This window comes from Chaetura pelagica, unplaced genomic scaffold (assembly GCF_000747805.2).
Source record: "Chaetura pelagica isolate M959 unplaced genomic scaffold, ChaPel_1.0 scaffold300, whole genome shotgun sequence".
NCBI lineage: Eukaryota > Metazoa > Chordata > Aves > Apodiformes > Apodidae > Chaetura > Chaetura pelagica.
This window is the reverse complement of record NW_009951945.1, coordinates 1,595,976-1,604,374: the sequence shown is the minus strand read 5'-3', so window position 1 is coordinate 1,604,374 and position 8,399 is coordinate 1,595,976.

Sequence of the window (8,399 nt, the reverse complement as noted above, 5' to 3'; positions counted from 1 at the left end):
CTGCTGAAAAGGAGAAACAAAATACAACCTTAATTCCTGTAACTGAGTGAGGCAGGAAAACAAACTATAAACAAATATATGAGCTGCCATGAACTGTCATAGCTTCATTAATTTCTGCTTTCCACCTGGAAATGTTCTTATCCTGATGCTTACACATGAATATCTGCTTTGTCTCTCTTCTTCTGAATTTCAAGCAGCTGTGCTGCTAGTTCAGGCATTATAGTTAATGCAAATTTACTTATTTGATCTGTGAAAAATGAGTGTAAGCTTCTATAATGCAATGCCAATCTGGTTTGAGCTTGTTTGATTTTTTTAAAAATACAACTGTAACGCTCCCTTGTGCAAATTCCTGAGCTCTCCTTCCTTCTTAAAAATGCAAGAGGCACCATCTGAATTCAGTCCCCTGTTGAAAAACCTCAAGGTCTATTATAAAACAGGAAACACATTTTTCAGTCAGTGTGTTATGGAGATAATTAAGCATAAGTGTTGAACCTTCAACATAAGGCTATAATTAAGAAGGATTCAGATCACTTATTATGACAGGCAGATCGTGTCAGGCAAAGTAAGATGATCAACATTAATTGTATTAATAAGATCTTGTTATTTTAAAAAACTGTGAAGGACCCACACAGCTTGCAATGGCCTGATGAAAAATATGGCAAGCTGACTGTTACTGCTTTCAAGAAAACATGTTAGAGAGAAAAATGATACCACCGTTCTACTCTGAGATGAAAATAAAATACATCTTCCACACCTTCACCACTGTGCCTTGGGTGGGCAAGTGAAAAATGTGCCACCCATGCAGTCTCCAAAGAAGACAATGCTAACTTTTAAAAACTGAAATTCACTATTAATGATTTTTTTTTAAATATGGTCTTATTAAAGTACTGTTGCTCAGAATGCCTGAACATACTGGCAAACCAGAACTGGAAAAACATATGACTGGTCTGATCAAAGATCCACATAACATGCTATCCTGTTTCTGATACTTGTCAAAATTGAATATGTAAGGAAGAAAGAACAGGAAACTGTTACTTCCTTGCCATCAGCCACTTGCAGTTCAGAGTATTCTTGGGCCAGACAAGTTCTGGGAACTCCAGAAACTTCTGTTCCATGAGCTTTGCCTAATTCTCTTTTGAGCCTCCGCAAATATCCACAATGGATGGATGTCAGAACCACCACTCTTCTGTTTGCTTTCAACACACCTCTTGTTAGTTTAATTTCCAATCTTCTAGTTCTCATGTTAGCAGAGACAGTAAAAAAAGCCAAAACGAAAACACCACCAAAAAAGCCACCAACTCCTTTTCACTCTTCTCAGACTATTCAGAACTCTATAGCTACCTGTGTTCCAGGCTGAATAAGCTTGGCTTCTTTGGTTGTTCCTTATAAATCAGCATTTGAATCACCTGTTCCTCTCCTCTGGACACCTTAAAAAGCTATTATTCTTGAGTTGTGTGGACCAGAACTATACAAAACTACTTCAGGAGTTTCCAAACTACAGATTTATCCTGTAATCTTCGTTCCTTTATTCTCTGTTCTTGAGAACTCTTCATGTTTGATTCCATTTTTCTGACCACTGCTCCATGCTGAGCTGATGTTCTCACATATCCACCTATCACAATCTTAAACACGTTGCTCTGAGCAGCAACATCAACCCAGAGCACATGTTTGCTACTTTAAGTTCTCAAGTACTAAGGAAGTATTAAGGAAAACGTTAGGCATTACAATTAGTAGTTAAGCTGTTTGGGCTCCAGTCCTTGAGTCAATAGATTCTGATCTCAGTGATTCAGTATTATTCCTTTTGTCCATTTATTCTATAGTATATAATCCCATAATCTCTGATTTGAGACAAATACTTAAATTCTTCCCAAGAAAAGAGTCTCATGTAGGAACCACATGAACACAAGTAAAAAGAATAACTTCTGATTCTTTGCTACAGCCTTATGCTTCTTGTCTGCTTACCTATATATAATAGAAAATATCTGCTGCAGGCATCTAGTAGCTTTCTTCTTCTTAAGAGGTATTGCCAGTTTCCCAGAGGAATGGGCACTAAGGGGCATCTGCAGAGGTTTGCCATTGCTTTCCAGAGATCATTGTACAATTTTATTTAAGCAAGTGTATTTTCTATATATTCTGTCATCATCATCTTAGCAATCATTCAAGGGTATTGATGGAGAAAACCAACCTACAGCTGATAACAGCTTAAATACCTAGAGTGTCTTAATAGTATAAAAACAAGAAAAGACAGAGTAAAACTAAGTTCTTGGCCTTATCTTATTAGAAAGATTAGACAAGTGCTGCACAGATGGCAAACAAAAGAGATATTTATGCAAGAATATGCAAAAAAGGCTCAAAGTCACAAGATGAAGAAATGAAATGCAAAGGGAGAGAGCAGGGGTGTTTGGGAATGCATGGAAGCACAAAGAATTGCTGAAAAGAGTTAGAAAAACATTCCAGAGAATCAGAGGAAATAAAGGCAGACTCCCAGCTACCTGAGACATGTCTCAATAGCTTTACAGATGGAAAGAGCATGAAACTAGTAACTTGGGATATGTGCAGAAATTCTACTCCAGTGAGCTGAACTGTCTCAAATAAAGATGAACCTGGCAGGAGTGGCTGGAATGGACGAGTCTGAAAACACTGATGTAAAGAAGGCAATTAAAATAATTGAAGTGTAACACTGCAAATAAAGGATTTCACTTTTTTTCTTTCCACAAAAAAAAAAGAGCTAGAATGAATCTAAACTGAAGGTTGAGGAAGGGGGAAAAAAAATGACAGCAGGAACACATTCTAGGTGATAGAAAAGATAGATAATGGTGACATTAAAGCTAGAGCAGAATTCATAACTGAATGTGTCTAGATAACAAACATCAACTGACTGCTGAAGGCAATGTGATGAGGGTGGAATAAAAAGGGACACAAGAGAGTTTTTAGGGGGAGATACAGAGCTGTACTTTACCTTTGTTATCAGCAAGCTGTCAGGCCAGAAATGCTGAAGATGCTAGATGAAATGCATGCCTGAACAAAGGCAAACCAACCGTGGGCTGACAAACAGATTTGCAAATCATCTGCATAAAAATAATACCTGACCATGTATGATAAGAGGAGGTCACCCAGTGATAAGATCCCGAGGAAAGACAGTCAAAAGTAACAGTGTTCCTACAAAAGAAAGGAAGGAACAAGGAAAACAACTACCAAAATGATGCTGTAGCAGTAACTGCAGAGACAGAGAACAGTAATTTGAGGAGTAGAAGTTATGATGGAAGGGTGAATAAACCACCAGCTTTATCTGTGAGAAAACATGAGGCAAATGCTTTGATTTTTTAACAAGAAGTGATCCAATGAGGAAATTTTTAGGTTTGCTGAAACAGCTTCTGTAGTTAAAAACAGATGGAAGCTAGGCTAGAATGCACTTTGGAGTAAATTGGAGGAACACAGTATTTTCTGGGCTGAATTAATATGCAGAGGAACAAAAAAGGGGGAGAAGTGTAAACTAAGAGTGGAAGTGAGAAAAGAAGGCAGCTGTATAGGATGAGGAGACAGATCCAAGTAGTGAGTGGCTAGACCCTAAAGTAACAGTAGTAGCTATTCCTGAGAACAAACTGGAGAAAGAAATCTCCTCTGGTGAGCTGTAAAAGCAAACAGATGCAGAAGCCAAGAGAGGCACCAACACCCAGGTGGGCTTGACAGTCTGATGGAAATGAATAAACCATAAATGAAGTGCTTGACTGTGAAGGAAGAATAACAAAATTGAAATGAAGGGATAAGGGAATGTTAAAAATACATTAAGAATACAAACTTGGCTATATATATATAAAAAAAAAAATGGTACTGGAACAACAGCATTGAGAGCAGCTTTATAGTATGAGTTAGGAGTCTGGCAGAGAAGGATTATGCAGCAGCAGGAAACTTGGATAAACTGGAATTAACAGCATTGACTAGAAAATTATTAATTATACCAGGCAAGGTGAAGAAGAAGAGACTAATAAATGCCCTGAAATAAAAAAAGATTTGGGAGTAATGAAAATATACTCTATTCATTATAAGTTAGGGAAAGGAATAATTATGAAAAAATTTGAATAATGAAGAGGGAAAAAAGACTATTATTGTGAGCAAGTGAAATCAAGAGAGAATTTGGTGCATGTAAGAAATCCTAATGATTACATCAAACAAGGAAAGCTGGAGGAAAGGGCTAAATGCTCAAGTAAACAAAGATGGGGGATTAAGGAGTCATCATGAAGTCAAAAACTGAGTGGGCCCTCAGAAGATATCACAGAAGCCCTCTGGAGATTTACATCAAGGTGGTGATGCTCTGTGCTACAGCAGGAAAGGGAAGAGCCTCAGAACAGCCCAAAACTGATGTCTCTCATACTTCATCAGACTGCAAGAGGCAAGACAACATGATCAGTGTAACTGATGAAAAATAGCTTTGTCCTTGAGAATATGCAAAAAATCCTGTGTGTAGTTGTGGTAGGTCTGCTGACATCAGGAAAGCTGTGCAGTTTACATGAGGTAATACCCAGTTCCTTTTCTCCTAGCTCTTGTTCTGTGCTTCAGTCATTTACCTTCCCATGCTCCAATCCTGTTTCCTCTCCTGGATGGCAAAACTGGACTTCTTGCTGCTTCAGCATGAAGAGCTGTTTGCCAGGAACACATTCTGCTAATGATAACGAGCCTGTAATTTACAGGTGTTTTCCAGTTTCTGCAGTCAATGTTTTTTCTCATTACCTAAGCAAGATTGATTACAATAGCCCTTCACTAGCAAGCCTTAGAAAGAGAATGCAGCATTGCAGATGAGAAAGCCCCAAGTTTAAGATCCTTCAGGTATTCTCTTGAATGTCTTTCATGACTTGTTAGTCAAGACTTCTAAGCCACACAGGGCCAGACTGCAACCTTACCCAGCTACCTACAAACTTTCTTAAACAGTAGTCACATCAAAATCAATAATCCTGCTTATGACATAAGGTGCTTCTCAGCATGAAACAGAGCCAAGCAGTATTGCTACACTGGTATTGGTGCACTAGTGCAATTCCCTCTCTAAAACAGGATGTCTGGGATTAAGCTTAAGAAGAAACAGATTTTCAAATAACTGATTGCTTCTAACTACAAACTGAAACCCATAAAGTTAGTGATAGCTGTTGTGGAGCAATTCAGTCAAAACTTCCCATTACCGATTCCAAAATGAATCAAAATTCACTGGGTATTGAAAGATAAAACATTTCCATGTCACTTGGCTTACTTGGTAGCAGAGAATTTCTCTTTTAAAAAATAAATCAGCATCCTGGAATCTTTGCTGTAAACCAATAGGCAGGTTTTATATGCTACAAACATCAAAAACCTCAGATTTTCCTCCCATTTCTCTAAATACATAGAGATCATCTCTATTATGAGTTATACAAACAGCAACGTTAAAAGGAGTGATGAACAGCTTGATCCATAAAACTCTAATCAAAAAACAGAAGCTGGAGATTTACACTGGCATGAACAAACCTCATCAGTCCTTCTCAGAATCTTTGTTTAAATCACTTAGCCAGAGAGTAAAATCATGCTAATCTGCACCAACAAGTAGGAGAATAATTGAGGTCTTCGTGGCTGTTTACACTGTATTTACTGTTGTTTTGCATGACTAGACCAGCAGAAAACAACGGCGCATGCTAGTTAATCTGGCTCGTTTATTTGTTCATTTATTTTCACCACTGTAATTTGTTTCACAACATTCGTTCTGTAACATAATTCTATAGTAAATGTAATATCGAACACTCCATCAAGTCAATAAAGTCAACTGCAATATGAGCCCTTGGTACAACTCCTGCTGTTAAACTTTTGTTAAACAGCAGGAAGAGAAAGGCACGTTTTCCATGTGGTAATTACAACGTGAGAGGATTAGTGAGGTGTTGCTGTAGCTGCAGCCCAAGCTCAGCAGCCCCTTCGTGTTTGTTTCCAACTTGAATCGGTAACATTTATTTCAAGTCTGTTTCCTCTCCACCATCCTGTTTTTCTCCACTATCTGTGGACTTCAAAATCTGGGGAGAGTCTACAGGACATCCTGCTTTTCTTATTATTATTGCAGTACTACATAAATGTGTATTTTAAACCAGTTAACTGCTGCCTGCCTTCAGTCCACCTGCAGGATTTTCCTCTGAGGTTAATACCATACTCACTCAGCTGGCTCCAAGGCTAGACAGCAACAGGGTGGTTGGGCACTGCCTCTCTCCTTCTCTCCCAAGTCCATTTGAGGAACCAGCACTGGTTCCTGATGTTTAAAACCTGCAGAACACCTGCCTAGCCCAATCATGCAGCAAGCAGAGATGTGCAAAGAGCTGTAGAGGGTGTGTTCAGAAAGACTAGACCACAGCAGTCAAGTGAAAATGTTTTGCTGAAAAGTCATTTGTTGGGCTGACAGAAGAACAAACAAGTTCTGTGCACAACTGGATCACTGCTTTGCAGGTTTACACCACCATGTAAAGACCTACTGATGGTAGTACCAGGACGAAGGACATGCACTGTGTTATATGCAAACGTGCAAATGTTGTTTTTCTTATTCATAGAAGAATAGGAATCGTAAGACTTATCTGAATATTGCACTGTTACAGACTAAGTTTTCCTTTTCATAGGTGACACAAGAAATTCCCTTCACACTTAAAAGATACGAGATGAAAATGATCATGCATCGCTATGAAAAAGGGATAAATCCATAATACTTGGGGTATTAAGTGATCAGGCAGGTTTGGATCAATTTCCATGTCTTCCTAAAAATCCAATAGACAACTGATCCTCCCCTGCCCTAACACCACAGCTTTGCAAATAAGCAATGCAACCAGAAGGAAGCTACAAAAGTAAGAAATCCAATGACATTCTACAATTATCCTAGCTGAAAGTTATCACACACTTTATAGAAAACCTTCTGGCTCTCTTCATTTCAATGATGCGGGAGTGATTTTGTTCAAATCACCATGCTCCCGTTATTGGTAACTCACTAACACATTTGGGAAACAGCTTCATCCTGCCAGGGTTTTTTTAAAGCAGATTTTGTTATTGATTAATGGGTAGTTCTGCTTAAACTTGATGCTATAATACAGTCCTGAGACCTGGCTACCTGCAGACTGATCTGTAAGAACAAACACTGCATAAATGTGAAGTTTTAGTGACTTCACAAGGAAGGAGTGTTCTTATAAATGTAATTACAGAATTAGGGCCTACAACATTACTGGTTGTTTTCAGCAAAATTATCCACACTTCTACTGGTTGTATCATATATAACAGAATGGCATATTTATATTTAATGAAACCTGTACATGATATAATCCTTCCTTTTACACTTTCTCCCCTCCTTTTTCCCCTTCACCACTTTAATTCAGTTTTATTCCTCATATATCCTAACTAGATTTGCAGTCCAAGTTTTATAACCATTACCAAACAGTTACTACAGATGTCTGCTGGGTTAAGTACAGCATAAACCCCAGCAATTTCAGATGCTATGTTATGGTAAACAGTAGGGGGAAAAAAATATCAGTTTTAAATACATGCTACTATAAAAATGGAAATTCTGGGAAGACTTAAAGGCTGTGCTCTTCTTGGCTTAGTGACCTGTACAAGTAGCACTCTCTGGGACTAGCAGTGTGTCAGATATGCAAAACCTGGTCGACAGCTGGGCTACATTTGGAGATTTTCAATAGCAACCTTATAGTGGAAAGAAAAATAGTATTTAGAGGTACCTATGGACACAGTTGGCAGATTGCCAATGCCAGGATCCATATGGTACCCCATAGATGTGGCAGTGTTTAGTTTTTTCCCACACTAACATCTTCTCTACAAAGCCCTCCTGCAGTTCTGCACTAAGCAATGATGACCAAAATCCTCTACAGGGAACCTGACTTCCAGTCATCCAGAAGTTGGTTGGATATTTTAAGCTGCAGAGTTAACCCAGCCTGGCTGCAAAACCCAGCTTGTCCCCAGCCACTTGAAACACAAAGCACAATTTATTAAGATGCCTGCTGGAAAATAAGCAATTTCTCATTTTCTTTTGTTCCAAAGGCCTTTGGAGCAGACCAGTAATTTCTTCCAAGTTGAGTCTAATTGAAACTGGAACTCAAGGTAATTGAGAGCCTAATCCAGAGGCTGTTATAAAACTGGTGTCTTTAAGGTTATGCTGCTGGTAAAGCACTACCTACCAATTTAAAAGCCACAGCCCCACATGGAGGTAATCAATCAACATTTTGTGGGCTAGACTATCATTTGACAGCTGAAAAGATTCCAGTTTTAAAATACAACCATTTAGGTGTAACAGCAGCACATGTTGCCAGGTAACTAAACAAGAATTATGAGAAGATGAGTCAAAAATGATCCACAATTAAGCAATTCACCTACCTAAAAGAAGAGGCAGGTGGGTGGAAAAGAGA